This window comes from Onychostoma macrolepis, chromosome 24, assembly GCF_012432095.1.
Source record: "Onychostoma macrolepis isolate SWU-2019 chromosome 24, ASM1243209v1, whole genome shotgun sequence".
Lineage (NCBI taxonomy): Eukaryota > Metazoa > Chordata > Actinopteri > Cypriniformes > Cyprinidae > Onychostoma > Onychostoma macrolepis.
The window spans coordinates 10,875,161-10,893,215 of NC_081178.1; the positions used below are offsets into that span (position 1 = coordinate 10,875,161).

The 18,055-nt window shown below is 39.9% G+C and overlaps 1 protein-coding gene across 1 annotated transcript in view; it reads left to right on the forward strand.

Annotated features, from left to right (window-relative positions):
- The first annotated feature begins 334 nt into the window (after positions 1-334).
- zfhx4 (zinc finger homeobox 4) overlaps positions 335-18,055 on the forward strand; it is a 78,423-nt gene continuing 60,702 nt past the window's right edge. Inside the window, 2 exon segments of the mRNA XM_058764887.1 lie at positions 335-391; positions 2,272-2,397. The gene's annotated coding sequence lies outside the window, so the exon portion shown is untranslated.

Here is an 18,055-nt window from a genome sequence, read left to right on the forward strand (position 1 = left end):
TTATGCATTAATTATTTCAATTTATGTTGTGCCTTGTGACTTTTGACATCATCATTTGTATTTTTGTTTAATCAAACAAGGATTGAAAATCATTTACCATCTCACTCATGCATTCCCTAAAATGTACAGTAATTGATACGTGTACTCATTTAATAAATGAGTCATTAATATTTAATAGTGATATTTTATTCACAAATATAATCCCTTGTGTAATGCACACACTATTCTGACATGAAACAATACCATGTTTCTCCTTTTTCTCATAGGCAAAATTCAAGCCGCTTGACCAAGTTGACTGCGTTATCATCCAGTTTGGCTGATGGGTTTAGAATCTGTCATGTTGCCATGGTTTTGCTCTCTTGCCTTTCCTGTGCTGACCAATGGTAACCAGGTAATCTGCTAAATAGAATGCACCACTACGTATGGGGGAGAGGGCAGCTTCTAACCCCGGGAGAGGCAGAAGAAAACATCTAGCCATGTTAAAGACTCATTTGAACAGAGAAAGCTGGAAATGCAATTATCTTGCACACAAAAAGACAAATAATTTAATAAAGTTCATAAGAAGAAAAGCACAGTTTCTTCTCTGCTTTAGAGCATTAGCCATAACCCAGTGAAATATACACTCTCCTGAACAGGGGCGATGGCTCGAACTGATATGTGTTCTGAATGATTCTGGTTTTAGTGTTTAAGTGCAGCCCGCTCAGTAGGTGCTCTGGTCCTGGGGGCTTAAAATCACAGAATAGGGAGGGTCTCAGTGGCTTTTCAGTTACAAAAAGCAGGCTCATTTGTAATTATAATTAATTAGCTCATTATTGATTGTGTCATTGATTAGATCATTGGAATGATTTTGCATGCTTAATCATCTTAATCCACAGATTAAAAATAATAATAATAATAATAATAGCAATAATTAATTACTTTGAAATGAATTAAATTATTTTTATTGTTTACATTTATTCAATAATGATAATAACATTCATTAATAATTATTATTAAAGTTCTAAATTATTTAAATCATCACTGACGTTTTCAGTTATGAATTATTTGTTTTACACCGAAAATGATACTTGAAAAGATAAAACTCATATTCAAATGAAATAACGTAATTAATAAACAAAACAGACGGCTATACATTCAGGGGCTCAGCAGATGGAGAATCTCTTGCTTTAGGATAGATGGCCGGAGATGCAACTCCTGCCCGTTTGTCTATTAAAGAGGGATCAACAATGAAAACCTCCGCACCACGAGGAGCAAAGGGCCAAGTGGGAGGGGGCAGTGGGGGTGAATGGACTCAAAGAGAGGACCAAGTGTGTCTCTGAGAGTGTAGTTTAGTGTACATTTCCCGATGAGATCGACCAGCCAACTGAAGTCACTTTTCAACCAACCATTTTCCCCTCTCAAACGTCTCGCTAAATAGTCCACAGTCACTCTCATTGATTTTCTTTATCAAATAAACAGAATGGCACCGCGTGCCTGGCCGCCTCCCTCATCCGTGATCCCGGGACCCAGCAGCTGGGAGCTCGTGTGAATTTACCACATCTAAACAGTAACATTATAGAATGATCATATTGATGGCTGTCATTAAAACTCTCTGGTTTCAGCGCAGTGCATCATTTAGCATGCCAATGAATTATTTTATATCTTTATTTCATAGTGAAATAGGTTGGCGAAAATATTCAGATTTACCTCACATATATTTAACACTAAACCTTATTTTTATTTTTGATACACTGCATATTGTTGTTATCAGATTTTATTGTTTTGTATTTTTTCTAATATAATAACAGTTTAATCGCTTATTTATGTTCTTACTGCTCTCTGCCACTTCGTTTTGTTTCTCATGAAAGGTGAAAGTCGTGCTGATACCGGTCTCATGTCGTATATGGATTTTCGTTTATATAATCGATCGAAATGTCCCAATACATTGATCGAAAGTCCAGTGTTTTACAAACAAGCATTTGTGAATCTCGATTTTACGTTGCCACTGATTTTGCCACGACGTTGTTTAGGCTACAGATTATTCGCGCAATGTTGTAACCTATTTGTTTGTGTTATACATAAAAGCAAATTAATAAACTATTAACTATATACGAACGCGCAAAAGCATTGTGCGGGGCACTTCTTACTCTGTTTGAAAATCGCAAGAACGTTCTAATTGTTCAAATCATTCTGAATGACATGTCATTGCGGTATATGAAATTAAAGTTAGATAAGTCCGCATTGAGGGAGGCTGCACCCAATCCCCAACTTATTTCCCATTTTGTGTTCCAGCATCACCGCGCTCCGCTCTTTTCAATGACAATGTGCCAAATCTAGGCATTTTCAAAAGAGTTTCCATATGCTATAAGCGGAGCATCAGAGAGACAGAGGACACCGGGATGCCCTTTTATACCAAAGGTACAAGCGATTTATTTTCTTTTTAGCTGGCGTTTATAAACGAGATGGGAATATAGCCTATATAATGCTAAAGAAAATATTATGTTTTAAAGAAATTGCACGTGAAATATATCGCTTTAGTGTAATTGTCATTTTTAAAAGACAAAAGAGAGCTGATCGGATACAGATGACGGAGTTGTTGTTTTTTCCCCTTATTTTTGTGGTGGATGTTAAGCATTTTCTTGTTTTTAAGAGAGAACTGTGAGATTCCAGTGTGGGGCATGTTTGAAACGATTTGACTTTTAGGGGAAATTACATAGGTATCTTTTGACTTTGGAATAAATAATCTTGTGGCGTTGTTTGTACTTTTATGACTATTTTGTTGTTGTTGTTGTTGTTTACTCTCAGTGTGATCAATTTTGGGAACACTTGCTTTGCCGACTTTACCAAATAGTGCAATGAAAAGCAATTGTATAGCTAATCAATTGTGTTTTAAATACATTTAGATGTTTTCGTTCTGATAATGCGTGTTCGGCTACGTTTGTTAGCCTATATTGCACGGAGGTTTCCGTCTTCCACAAATAGTCAAAACTTTCTTGAAGTGTGTGTGTGTGAGAGAGAGTTAAGATTTTTTAATGGGACTTAATTCTCCGTTAGCAAAGCATTTTGGACAGTGTTTTATGCGGCTACAAAGGGTCAGTTACTGTCAAAACGTGACCTCTCAGACCCCAGAGGGCGCCAGGCGGTTTGGACAAACCTTTCATTTGTGGGGCAGGACAGTCATTCACTCATTCAGTACGAGCAAAGAACCGAAAAAGAAACCCTGAAGTCATTGTTAGACCTCGTACGTTTTAGAAAGACAATTATAAGAAATCACAGGTCGCGAATTGTATGATGATTGCTTTATTGACATTTCACTTAAATCAATATTCATGCAGTTTTTGATACGTCTCATAGACAACACTTCAAAATGTCATAAAAAAGCGAACAAAGCTTGTGATATTGTTTATATATCCATATAGCTGAAAATGAGGAAAATATATTGAAATATGACAATAAACAAACAGGCTAATCGCCGATGATAAATGCTAGTCATTGTACACTACACGCTAGCTTTTACCAAACAACAAAAATATAAAAGGAAAAATCTCAATATTTGTTCATTTCAAAAACATACTGCAACAAAATACAATCTTGAATTAATTTCAGATTAAATGACACGCAAACAAAGCGATGTTCGTCAGATAGCCTGAGAGAAAGAAGAGCAGAAAGTACGAGGGTGGACACGAGCACATCTGAAAGTGCTACAGACTCAGATAAGCACTATATTTCTCCATTTCACAGCCCAAAACAGTTCAAAAGACAGTACAACTCTTATAACTACGCTAAATGTATCCGTCAAAGCATACTTGCATAAGAGGTGAGACCTTTAAATCAATAGTTTTAAAGTCCTCCGCGGTGAGCAGCAGAAATACAGTCGTCAGTGGCAAATAAATAACCTTTACTCCGCCGCATTTGCTTTGCGTTTATATGAAGGTAAAATCTGAAGCTCTCCGTGTCCTATTGCAAGCTCGTCTCGGTCTTGTTTCTGTTCTCTCGTTCATCCTGCCGAAACACCACTTGGGTCTGGCAGGCATGAGTCCCCCGAGGACTAGAAACAGTGGATCAGGGGTGAAGAAGTAACGCCTCTGTTGACCACCTCTCGCCCATCCAAAGACCCACAGTAGACATGCCAATCCAAGGGCTCGTGTTTTACTGCAAACACAGCTCCGGTATAGCATCCTTATCGTGCGATCCGGAAACAGAGCCTCGCTCAATTCAACCCCTTCGATTTTTTCATAAAGGAGAGCCGATCTTTTTGATTTTCTTCACGATTAACATCTTGTCGGGTCTCCTTTCAATGGCGACATTTTAGGAGATCCAAACTGGCTAATCAATCGGTGCATTTGCATGCATGTCTGAATATGAACTAAACGCCTGATGAGTGAAATAGAAGGATGTAAAGTTCATAAACCAGGCATGGGTTACTGTGGGCTTTAATTCCGAGGCCCATTTACTGTCTTATTTTGAACACTATCTTGCAGATAAATATTCTGCGAATTATTATTTGAATCTAATTTAACGTTGCATATCATTTTTGTCTGCAAAACAAATGCGTAGATATACAATGTGCCATTAAATATCTCTTATAAAAGCTAAATGATATTCACATCTGCATGTTCTCTTACAATACAATACACTAGGCTACAATACAGTTACTGAAAATCATTTTAAATACATAGCATTTACAACTGATACGATTTGCCCATTTAATCTGCACAGATAGGCTATTGACATTTTACATGTCACGCGGATAACAGTCCATAATAATCGACACCTGTACAGTATTTGTTTTTCTCACGTTTTCTCTTCATTTGCGTTGCATTTCATTCTTTATTTTTATTAGCTACTGTTCTATGGGAATAGCAAAAAATTGCCATTTCAGTCGTGTTGTTTTCTAATATAATTAAAAAAAATATATAGATATATTTATTTATTCCCTACAATGCAAACGGATGTTATTGAACACTAGTATCCTATCCAAATGCATATTTCTGCTTTTTTTTTTTAAATCGAAGCGTCTCGATTGATTCATTATTTCTATCTTTAACAAAAAAATACGAGGAGGATGCATTGCTAAAAGTACATGATATTTAGGCCGACTGCATTACAAACCAAATCAGATTTAGGCTAATCTTATTTTTTAATAACAGCATGCAGACGTAATATTTTAAAAGTGCCATACTATAACACGTTGTCTTGAACATTTCTGAATTTATTTATTTTTTTGGTTAAAAAAAATAAATAAACAGCTTTGATCACAGGTATGACTCAAAAAGTACAAAAAAATCTCTTATTGTCCCACAAAATGTTCCAGGCCGTTACAGGACGTCTTGCCCACCGAAAAAGATTTTCCCCCTATTAGATCATTTTAGGAATCTGGCTCGTACAGCCCTTCGGCTCTCCAAGTTGAAACAGCGCGTCATTTGCAATGTGGAGACTGTTGATCACCTCACTAATTACGTCTCTCTCTTTCTGCCTCGCGCTCTCTCTCTCCCTCCCTCGCGCGCTCACTCCCCCTCTCTCTCTCTCTCTCTCATTCCCAGAGTGCATATCGAGAATAGACACACAAAGACATGCGCACTCAACTTAATCAGCCATTTTTTTAAACAGGGCTAAAACGATAATAATTAGCAGAATAAAGACATATCGGATTTTCATTTCCTTACCTCCTTTCCCTTACCCCTCCACAACCGAAACTGCTAGGCAGTCGTCGACACATCTTTTACACAACCGGACCCAAAGGATCGACTCTTACTGTAGTATTTACGTTTTTTCCAATAAAGTTGGAGGATTATTGTTACATTTTTTTTTCTTTTTATCCTTTTTGTTACCTACTTGCGCTACCATTGGATGTGATTTTCTTCAGAAAAAGCAAATATCAAGAGAAGAAGCGGAGGGAACTGCGGGGGAAGAAAGTAAGTTTTTTTTTCCTTCAACTTTTATTGAGTAGTTGGTGTTAAATTTAGGTCGAGTATTGATTTTCTTTCGCGACTAGTTCTGCCGAATCTGCGCTATTCCGCTGTCGGTTCACGGCTTTATGTGATATAATTTCGACAAATGTCAGCCTAAATATTTTCCTCTCAGTTTGTAAAACAGTCGTTTTGCCGAACAGCCGCGAACTGTCAGGCGATGTTGTCCTAGCGTATCTACCGTAAACCTTTTCCAGACTCCATTTCGTTTCTTTTGCAAGCAAACCGCCGTAAATGTTAAGTTTCGCTCTATTTTCTACCGCTATTCGCTGCTACGGAGGAAAAAGTGGACAGATTTGTACGCTCGCGGCTGTTGTGTTCGCCTCAGGAGTTGGACTCGCCTCATCACAGCAAACGCTAAACAGCAGGGCTTCCTAACATTTAACCAAATTGCATATCTTACATCTAAAACAATACAAGTCATAACATTTTATAAAACATCTGTTCGAAAAGATAACGTGTCGAGAACCGCCAATATATCCTGCAACAGTAAGAAACGCGAAGGCTACGTTTTGGCACGACGACGCAAGTCGCTCCGGACCGGTGTTTTCCGTCTTGTTTCTTGAGATAGACTCAAAAGCTGCACAGTTCACCTCAGATAACTAAAAGATGCTTCTTCGTATATTTCTGTTACCTGCAACGTATAAAAGAGTCTCTCCACGCTGCGGCTCGGATGATGGTAACGATAGGAGGGATTGAACTCTAACAGCAGCCGAGGGTCTCTTCTGCCATATCCCGGACTCCTTCGTGTCTGTGGCAGACGTAAAAAAACGGAGTAAAAAGGACCAAAATCATTCCTATTTTCATCAGAAAGCCCATTCCGTGTTTAAACTACTCGTGTCTTCTGTCTTGCCCGTAAGTTTCCTTCTCTTCTCCTTTCATTCCCTTTACGTTTTTCCTGAGAGAATTGTCCCCGAGTTTATAGTATGGTCGGTAGATTCTTAAAGTTGAGAGTTTTCGTTTTTTTTGTGTGTGGTAAAACGTTAACATTGGCATCGAAGACCGTGGCATGTGTGTGAGCGCTTGGCTTTTGGGTTGATGGTGAGTGTGAGACAGAGTCTTGGCTCCGATTGGAACGCGACAGTGACAAGGGCATCGATCGCTTCCATTGAGAGCACAGAAAAAACACAGGCGGTGGGGAGGCAGAGCACAGAGCCGCGGTGTGTATCGCTGTGTGTCTGCGCTCTCTGCTCTCCAAAACAGCAGATTTTCACTGCCTGGATCTCCGTATTTGTAGGATTTTCAAGTTGTTTTTACCGTTGGCAGCATGTTTGATTGCTTGTGTATTAAATGAGCTGCGTTTGATTTTTCTACGTTAGACATTGAGGATTTGTACGATTTTTGTATTAATACGATCCTTTGTGGATACCTGGATTTGCTTGCAAATTGGAATTGCACCGGAATTGCATCTATTTTTTATTGGATTCGTTTTTCATTAATATAGTTTTCTTTTCTTTTTTTATTTAGATTTTTTTTTGTTACAGTAATAACACGATTATTATTATTATTATGTATATTTATGTCTTGTATATAAAAATGTTTTCTCTATTTTCGTATTAAACTTACATTTTCAGCTTGAATTATTTGTATTTCTGTTGAAGAATAAAAGGCTGTGTTCAATTCAGCAATTTTGTTGCTGTGTGACAGCAACTGTTAAATGTAAAAATCTTATTTAAAAAGGTTGTGTCTGAGATCTGCTGTCACAGAAAGACACAAAAGGTTTAGAAAAGATGTGGTTCAGTGCATTCGGTTGCATTAATGTTATTAGAAATGTTCATTTAAATGGAGTCGTTTTATGGCACCACAAGGCATCTGGATCTATTAAGCGTGCTTTGATTTAATATCAGATGTGTTTTGCGTTTTTGTGTCCACATAATTTCGTACAGTGTACAGATTGATTTGAGGCAGCTCGGAATATCGTGAAGCCAACGCGAGGAGCCTTTAATAACTCTTGAGACATGTTCTGCAGTAAGATTGGCTGAGGCTTCTCCTAGGGTCGACAATGTGTCATTTCCATGAAGCCAAATTGCCCACTGCCTATATGATATTAATGTGCAAATCAATATTTCAGGGATTAAATTTCCCTTCTTCATTTTTTATGGTTTCTACCTCAATAAGTCTCAAGTCTAATAGAAGAGGCTGGATGATTTAAAATCCGCCTCTGCGGAGTGGCTTGCTACAAGCCTATCACAGCGTTCTGCTGTTCAGTACCAAAACTCCTATGGCAACGCGTAGAGGTTGACTGCCACTGCTTTGTGACATTAAGACACCCAATTTGGCTAAAAGGCTGAGAGATGACTGCGTGTTCGGTTGAATGCTAATACGTGGTTATCCCGGTATTGATAGTTGTAAAAGAGAAGCCCCATTCAAACACACACACACACAAGCTGATGTTTGCATACACATGCATGTAGAGACACACACACACACTCATAATATATGCACAAATTTGACAGCATCCATTTAAATAAAAAATCACAAGACCAGTGAACACTGCTGGTATCAGTTTCTCCCCAAAATGCTGCAATATACCTTTTTTTTTTTTTTTTCTCAGTGAAGGCCTTGTACGGGGTTAGACAGGGAAATACGGTTTCTATTTTCGAATGTGGTGATATGAACCATTTAGAGCACCAAGAGCTTCAATTCACCGGAGCACGGCTTGTTATTTCATTGCAGTCGTGGAAATTCGTTGTTGGTCAGCAATACTGAGAAGAAGCAGGAAAGATTTTTTTTTTTCTGTTTTCTTTAACCCTGGCATTATCATAGTCCTCTGAGCTTTCTGCTGTCTATCATTAGGTGTTTGTTTTTTATTCATCTCGCACCATCTGGGCTACGCTTCACAGAGCGGCATGAATTTCATATGTGATAGAAATTTTTTTTTCCATTTGGTCTCATCTTAAACCTTTGAACAGACCAATTTAATTTCGCCGGCACAGAAGGAAAAAAAAAATGTACATGGTGCAGGACAAAGGCCTTTTTAATCTGGCTGCGACTGTATGATTTCCTTTAAGATTCCCTGTCTGTTACGATTTCAAAAGCTTAATGTCGTTGCGATAAGATATTGTCCATTTTTTTCCGCTGTCATTTTCTTGAAGAAGTGCTTCTGAATTTTACATCAAGAACAATTTATTTTAGCTCTGTATTTTATGTACTCAATTGCCAGTGCTTGTTGTGGTTTTCTGAGCACATTAACTGTTTAATAACCTCTGTGTGTGCACTCCTCATAGATAGCATTGAGAAAACTGTCACATTGTTGTTAGAGGAACTATAGGGCTTTTGTTGTGGACCCAATTGAATTTGGTTCGGAGGATGCAGTACTTGCCCCGGTCCGCAGAGCAGTGGGTGGAAAGCTGAGAAGTCAGGAGCTGGCTTAATGTATTAAGGGGGGCCTTTTTGTGTCAGCCCCGAGGCATTTCTGAGGCAGAAAGAGCCTCCCCTGCTTAGAGGCTTTCTGAAGGGTTAAACACTTGGATGTGGTTCAAGCTCCATAGCGCCTAGGGAAAGTGCATTTGAATATGTACAAGTTTCATGTAATTAGGACTTAATTTTATTAACATATGCAAATTGTTAACTCAGAGGTTTGTTCAGCTGGTGGAGATCAGCTGAGCACAAACGGCTCATTGTTCCTGGGGCAAATAATGGATTTGGAGTTGGACGGTGGCAACGCATAACCAGCTATCTAATTTAAGTCGTACCATGGCGAAATTTCATTAGTAGCCATGGAGATGGGGTTAATTGTGCTGACTAATGGCCCTGACTACGGTGGTGGCCCCCCAAAAAACAGCAAAAGCACGACGGCTTACTTAATCTGCCTCACGATAACACTTGTTTAGACACGTTTCCCTCATGTGGGAATTTGCATATGCAAATCTGGGGTCTTCCTGATCTCATTCGTCATGTCGGGCTGTCAAACGTGCAGAAAGACAATGAAAGCAAGAGCGAAGGCTGTTGCTGATCTCTCCACAGAATGGGCAGCATTATTCAGGCCGACAACATTCTTTCATAATTTGTTTCTGATTAATAGACCAGACTGAGACTCGTTCTGTTCGGGGCTTTTTGCAAAGAGAAGGTCAGGTCAGAAAGAGTTTCCACAGCAACTAAAGATCTATTCTTTTCCCTTTGGCTAATTAAATCACATTCTTAAGGCCTCTCCACTTTTTTTTGAGGAGAGTGGAAGAGGAGGGAAAAAAAAAATACTGTCGCAGATAATCTCTAGTTTCCTTCAGCTATAGATGGGGGAAGCCTGGTGCAGTGCTAGTTCTCCTGAAGTAATCCTGTTTTTTTGACAGAAATGTAAACTGATATAATTGCTTTTCAGGAAAGGGAATGCAGGGTTTGTACAAGTGTAAAAAGCATCGGAAAAGGATTAGCATTTTTTTGCATAATGCACAGCGGCTTTGAATGGGGCACTGAATGGTTGACTGAGTGACTTAGATGAAAGCGAGATGGAAACGGTGCCTTCTCGTCCTTTCTTTCCAGGTCCCGCTTGTCCCCAAAGATGTTTGTCGAGGACTTGAGACAACAGGCACAGGCTTCATATTCCTGAAGCCTCCCAAGATGCCTGCAGATTTTGTCATCATGTGAAGTAATATGTATGATAATGGTGTCTCTCAACTGGTAAATAGCAGCCCGTATGCTTTATTCAGTAGCGTTCAGGCACAATAGCAGAGCTAGGGAGTGGATTCTGCAGAGATGGGATTTCTTTTTTCCTCCAGTGTCCTCAATTTAAACAGGAAAGGTTTTGATTGAACGCTAGAAATGTGTGTACTACTTACTTTTTATTTCTTTTTGTTCTTTTACAGTCCTCAATATAAACAGGGACAGTTTTGATCGAGAACACTAGGAATATGTTTGTAATCCTTTTGTTAAAACATTCCAAGCCTGAATGTTTGTGTGTGCTTGTGCGTGTGTGAAAAATAAAACGCTTAATATGGCACTCATATATTATAGATGAGGCGTTTTGGAGGATGGTCTGATTCTAGCTCTAGTTTTTTGTTTTGGGGGGAAGGTGCCGATGTGACGTGAGCACCGCTTCCGTGATCTCAGCGTCACTGACATCGCGATCTGTTAAATGAACGCGAGCTGCCGCCAGAGACGTTTTTTCTGTGTTTTGTTGTGTTCTGTGAGGCCTTGATCATCTTTCACTGACCTTTTATAGACTAGAGCTATCCTTTCATATGCAAATGATTAAGGGAAAGGAATTGTAGCCGGGATAAGTGCTCACAGGTTATCACGAACAAAACGATTATTCTTCTTTTCTCTTCTGTTTCTTTTTCCGACCATTCCAGGGGTGAAAAGCAAGTAGCTTTGAGTCGATTGAGAAAGGTGGCGATGTCAGTCTTTTTAACCCCAGCACCAAAGAAAAGGATACACCGTGGATGACGCTTCACGTCTGTTCATTTCAAACAAGGCTCACAGTTAGACAAGTCATGCTTTAGTGTCTGGTTGAATCAGGCGTGTACTGACAAGCTCAACCAGATGTTGATGTGGGCCCGGTTGCCAAGTGAAACTTGTATGCTGTGGATTGTCCCCCTTTCCGCCCCCACCGGCCCTTGAGATGTGCTCTCCTTACTCCGCAGCTTGGATGTAGTTAAAACGTCTCTTCCTCTTCCGCGACTAACACGCCGTTCCCCCCGATGTGTGAGAACACATGACTGATGAGGACATGGACATTTCAAACAATCGTAAGGGTTGTTATGAGAAGGACTTGTTATCGTGAGGAAATGTAATTTTTGTCCTCATTGAGAACTTTCATTTTTGAGCGCAGTTATCTAAATGTTTTTGTTGCTCTTGGTGCTCTGCCAGTCAGGATTACATTACTTTTACTGTCAGCTTGCGTCTCATCGGAGAAGGGGATTTTTCCCCTTCGTATTCTCAGGCCTTCTTTGGTTTTTTGTGACGCCTTTGCTACAGGATATTAAAAAAGGGGGAAAAAAACAAATCTAACTAAAGCAACATTTAGGCATTTCACTGGAAAAAGCAGTCATGTATGGAAATCAACAGAATAGACCAAATATTGTGTACAAAGTCCATAGAGTCTAAGCAACAATTCAGGTTAAAGAAGAAGAAGAGCAGGGCATTTAGCTTATGTAAACGCAGCTGTGTCCATATAGCTATTCCTGAGCCGGTGAATGCACTGGTTGCGTTTTGACTTCACAAGTTTTCAGGTACATATGTAGTCATTGTTGCAGAGACCATTAGCAGCTAAATATCGAATGGCTATGTGATATTTTTTGATCAGGTGGCATGTAAAAATGAGCTGTTCTTCTCTATGAGACTTTTAGAGTTTTACATAAAAATATTTTGAATCTATTGTAAAATTATATTCTAGCATTTGACTGTCTGTCTGTCTGAGATACCGTGCGACGAGATAATCTCATGTGAAGATTTGTGTCTCTTTAGATCACAGCAACCAAGTGTGCATATTGCCACTGCTGTTGTGAAGCACCTTATTTCATGTCCAAGTACAATTATTTAGGGAAAGGTTGAGCTTAACTATGACATCCTCTTCTTGTTTCTCCCTCCATATGTAGATACAACTTTATAGGACCTCCATTCAGACAGATGTACACTCAAAAATGGTACGCACCCTCATTGCCAATCTCAGCTGGATAACAAGCCCATTATTAGTCGTCAAGAGAGGGATGAGACCATAATTGAATATGTATGACCGGTAGTGCCTTATGTAAACAGATAAATGAGAGCCTGCCCTCATGAATATTCATGCCGCTTAGTTCATCTGGCCCTGTGATGAGGATATTAACATGGCTGTTCCACCTGTGTGTATGTGTGTGAAGAAAAAGAGCAGTTTTCCAGACATGACACTGGCCCAGTGTTTGTGTTAGTCCAGAGGCTGAGCTAGAGAAGTCCCCGGAGAAGTATTTGGTTAATGCTAGACTTCTCATATCCTGTCTCGCTCTGGTCTGGCATGTGCGTTGGAATCATCTTTAATTATTTGCTTTAAAGGGGGTTAGACTTTCCATCAGTGCAGATGAGTGGCACGGACTGAAGGCTGGTTTTGTGTGGGCGCTTGAGGTCCCGGCATGGGTCGTCGTCTTTTTAGCTTTAATGACGTGTAGCGACAGAATGAGATTAAATACGCAGCTAGCGGAGCTCATGTTAGAGAATCGTGGTCACGAAATAAAAAGAACAAAGTATCGCATTGAGCTGAGAGAAAAAAGATAATGGCGTCGTCTGTATTTTGGGCTTTTGAAGAAACAACGATTTTCTACCTTGTCTTCGTTTTTTTTTTTTTTTTTTGGAGGGAGATTTCTTTTAGTTTTATATGGAGACAATAGGGAGCCCTGCTTGCTGTGCCCATAACTATTTAAGTTATGGACAATCAAAGAAAGTGTAATAAAAAAGACCTATGGAAAGCGTATGAAAAAACCATTAAGGAAAATTGAGGTCCTTTGGGGTGTTTCATATAAAATCAAATCAGAGGCCTTTGCGAAGATCAAGCGATGCATATGAACAGCGGACCGGAGGGCTGTTAAATCTGACGATGGATGGGGGCTAGGCGAATATTTGAGAAAGCACAGATTATTTTCCATTTAATGCCTGCGAGTCTGTGAGATTTGTTGAAACAAATGTATATGTGCCATTTCATGCGCTTGCATCTGGGCTTTGCATTTCAAAACACTCCCTCACCGCAGCTTTATGCTTATTACTGCATGGCATTTGATAGCAAAACAAATCATTCTTCCCCCTGACTATTACCATTCAGAGCTGTAGGTATAATGTGTTTTCTTTGCTTTAATTAGTTGGCGGTTATGCTGATCCAGAGCTTGTTTTCTCTTCTAGGTTGTCATTGACCTTAAAATACCCCCAGTGTCTTGTTGAGGCCTTAGCGATCTGAAAAGCATAACACAATGTGGCCTTCCCCGCTGCAGCGCGCTGATAATGTTACGGCTGGGCCAAAGCGGCCCATATAGGCTTTCAAATGGCGTAAGTGGCAATAACCACAGACTCTTTTAATGTTTCTCTTCATTAGCACTGCTCACGGATGTTTTTTCGGTCTCTTGCCCTTTTCATCTGAGAAAGAAACAATTTTTGGCTCCCTTATAATATGCCATTAAATTAATGATTTTTTTAATGAGTCAAAAAAAGGATTAATCATTTTACTATGCGCGTCATTTTGTCTGGTGATTGTAGGAAGCAGACGGAGCGACGTGACTGCCAGATTCGTCGAAATTAACTTTGAAAATTGAATCGGTAGTTTGCGTGACATTCCGTTTATTTGATAATGGAATATTGTGGCCCTAATTTCAGCTCATTCTAATTACATCTGACAGTTGTTTGTTTGGAGTGAAATCCAATTAAAGTGTACACTTTTCAAGCGGAATACTCCGGTTCCTCCTTAAAGAAATAATGACCCCATGATGGCTCTGAAAATAAATGTTTTTTTGTGGGCATACAAGGGTAAACTCGCAACAGCTGTCAGAACAGAGTTTGTTTAAAAAGCAAATGCCTTTGGTCTAAAGTTCATTTGGAGAGCTCTCTAATTAAATATAGGCCCAAACCTTAAGTTAATTAGTAATTCTCTGGCTCCAGAAATTAGGGAGATCTGGAGCACGATCTCTCGTGCTGCCATATAAAGGCATTAGGGCCTGCACGGGAGAACTTAGTTAGCAGTAATTCATGCTTTAATAGATTGTTTGACATGTTTTGTGAAATTCCTGCGTGAAGAACGCTCGGGTTAGCGCATAGCTAGCGGCGCTGGAATGCATGCAGGGATACCTGGCCTGTGATTATGTTTATAATACTAGATAATTACAGGACCGGCAGGCTGGATTCTCCGTCTTTACTGAGCAGCTTGAACTTTAAACTTTTATTGTTTCTCGGGGAAAATGACAGCACGGAAAGGTCAAAATCTGCAAAACGAAAAATGGGCTCTCGTTCCAAATGGCGCCAGCTTACCGCTCCCGGCCCACGCGGTAGCGTGTCAAAACATTCATCAGGTTAAAGTTAGTTAACAGAGGACGACCGTAGAAATATAACACCTGTCCGACAGGCTTAACGGGGTATATTTTTAGATGGCTTGTTAAATGGTGAATTCACCCCCTCCCATGTGTTTTTTGGAGGTGAAATATGTGGCCTGTGTTTGACTTTGTGTGTGTGTGTTTGGTCCTCACCCCCGTCTTTGCTATGTAAGCCATGTTTGTAGGCCTTATTTGAAAGCAGCGAACACAAAGCGTGTGATTACATGAGCGTCACTCATTCGGACAACTTCGACTGCAGGACTGACGTTTTTTAATTCCGCTTTATTTATTTTTATGTATTGGAAGGGGGCAGTGCTTTCAAACAGATGTGCGTAAAACTACGATTTATGTAACTGGTAAGCGCTTTCATATTGTATGTATTGTACTCCACAAGAACATGTTTGACCAGTAGATTAATATTTATTTAGCACAGGGAAATCAAGGGATTAGTCAGTCATCATTTTAACTCTAATCCTGCTCGGCAAAAACTAGACAAAGAGGGTGATTACTGAACACGGACTGGCAAAGCTACAATTAGATTCTCTGCTTTTCTTGTCGAGAATGGAAAAAAAACACTCACACACAACACATACACACAAAGGGAAAACGCTCTGAACTTTTTTCCCCCTCCTGCGAAGAGAAAAAAAAGCAAAGCAGAAAGCAAACATATTCATCACTCGTGCTTGTGCGGACAGCAGAAAGATCACGAGATGAATTCACGTCAAGCCAGTGAATCAGAGAAAACAACTCTAATTTTAGTCAGTGCCTCCTCTGAGAAATGTGCGTTTCTAGTGAGTCGGTGTGTGTTTAGTCATATTCTCTGTCAGTGCCTGTGCATGTTTGTATTTGTTTGTGTGCCATTACTATAAAGAGGAAACAGCATATCTGCTTTACTAATTAAGCCGTAAGACTCACCAGGGGCGACGCATTGATTTGCATCTGGCTTATTTCTCTTAGCAAAACACACACGGCAAATATGCCTGATGGGTCTCAGGTGGGCAAACGTGCGTGGTTGTCTCTGCGACGCTCTCCAAGTTAACTGTCAAAGTTAACTTTGCAGAGCTGAAGAGAGAGAGAGAGAGAGAGAGGTGGGGTTAAAGAGATGATCTGCTGTGTCACGTGGACACGGGCACCAGAGAAGATGTGAAACCAGATGTGGGGTGAAAAAAAGGCTAAAGAGGAAGACTAGTGGGGAACCTGCCAGCATACGTTCCCCTTTCCCCTCCTTCTCTTTTTCTCAGTTGAAAAAGAATGTTAATGATTTTTTTCGCCCCCCTGCGCTCCTCCAGAGACACAGCCTCATTGTTTGTCGCAAGGACCTTTTCTTTCAAACTTAATTACCTTCTCCCCTTTTTTCGGTGACTTGGACTGAAAGTTTGCACTGTGTCGGGAGAGGTCGTCACACATTCTTTTTACGCTCCTTTTCATTAATCCGGGGTGTACAGGCATTTTCTCTCCGTGTCGGGACGGTAGGGGTGGGTAATGGAAGAGCCTCAGAACGATCCGCAGGAAGCTTAAAGCCGGTTAATGCAGTATAATAGTCTGGACATAGACTGGCCTTTGTTTGTGCGGTTCATTTCGAATCAGGCATAATTAACTCCAGAGTGTTTCCAGATTGCCAGCAAGGAGAAATTGCAGCCTTCTCTGCTTTGAATTGAGAAAAGACATTAGCTATGTAGATTATGTTTCCCTTTGATACCGGCCTCTCCTGTTAAAAGTTTTCGAATGGGAGAGGGAGTCGTATAAACCCAGGCACTCTTTTTTCCCCCTCATTTAAAGGGTCTTTTTGAAGTAATTTTGTATGTAAAACTCATGTCACGTGATACGATTTTTTTTTTACTTTAGTTTTTAGTATTACAAGATTTTAAAGATTTAAAAACTGGAATTTTTTCAACTTGTTTTGTGCTTCAAATTGTTTGACTCTTTTGTTAAACGCCAGCCACAGAAAGGTAATTTGTACAACAGCTAAATAGACGTCTTTTTGCTGATGTGGATTTGCCACACCCGACAGTAATGATATGTTGCGTATTGAAAATGAGGCCCTTAAATGTGGTTATGGCACAGGGGAGATATCCTGCTTCTACTGTTACACCTCTGGGCATCGACGGGGTCGGGAAAAGCCTTTGTGAAAAAAGGGTCATGCAAAACCGCTTTTTTTTCCCCCTACTCCTTTTCTCTCTCCCCTTTGCAATTCTCTCTTTTTTTTTTGGACTTAAACAAGAAAGAATTAAGCCTCCTGGTGTCCTTGGAGGCCAGAGAAGCTCTTGATGTTTGGATAATACCACTTTGATGGATTTTTCATCAGTTCTTTCTGCATGGCAACAAATAAACAAGTATAATTAGACTTGTGAAGGCCCATTCATGCCTTTGTTAGGATTAGATATATGTGCAGTTTGCATGCTGTGACTCTCCTTTGTCTTTCCCTAACTCACTATGACATTTTGATAGAGGATTTGGTGTTGAGAAAACCCCAGCAGAGGCTGGGGTGACCTTTCCTAAATCGGATATAATTCGGAGGCGTTTTACCTATTTTTCCAGTTTTTTCTTTCACACTCATATTGCAGTTCCACTTCAGTAACGCGTGACACATATGTGCACGCTAACGTTTAACGTTTGTCTAGGTCTCAAAAAAAAAAGGACGACCTGAAAAACTATTTAGGGAAGAAAGGGTGAGTGAAATCCTTTTTCTTTGGGGGGGCTGGTGGGTTGGATCAGGGGGAGTCTTAGCACTCGGGTAAACCTAGCATTCCTACTCCATTATTCCCGTCTCTTGATCAGATCACATTCTTTTTAATCACTTCACAGGCAGCGTCTCCACAGAGAACCAAGAGAGAAGCCGAGACAGTCTTAATTAAAAAACAGAGGTAGAAACACTGTTTGCCATCTTTTTCTTCTAATGGGAACGGGAGCCATTTCCATGCAATGAGATCTGTCCTCATTGTTTTGAGAGAGTGTTCTTTCAGTTCCAAGAAAAAGAGCTTAGTGTTTTTTTTTTTTTTTCCTTTTCTTTTTGTAGCCTTTGCTTTTTAGACCCAATAGAAGGAGGGAAAGTAAGACAAGAGAGAAAAGCTGTTTCACAGTTAAGTTACAACACTTTGGAGGAATTGTAGAACAGTGTATAGAAAA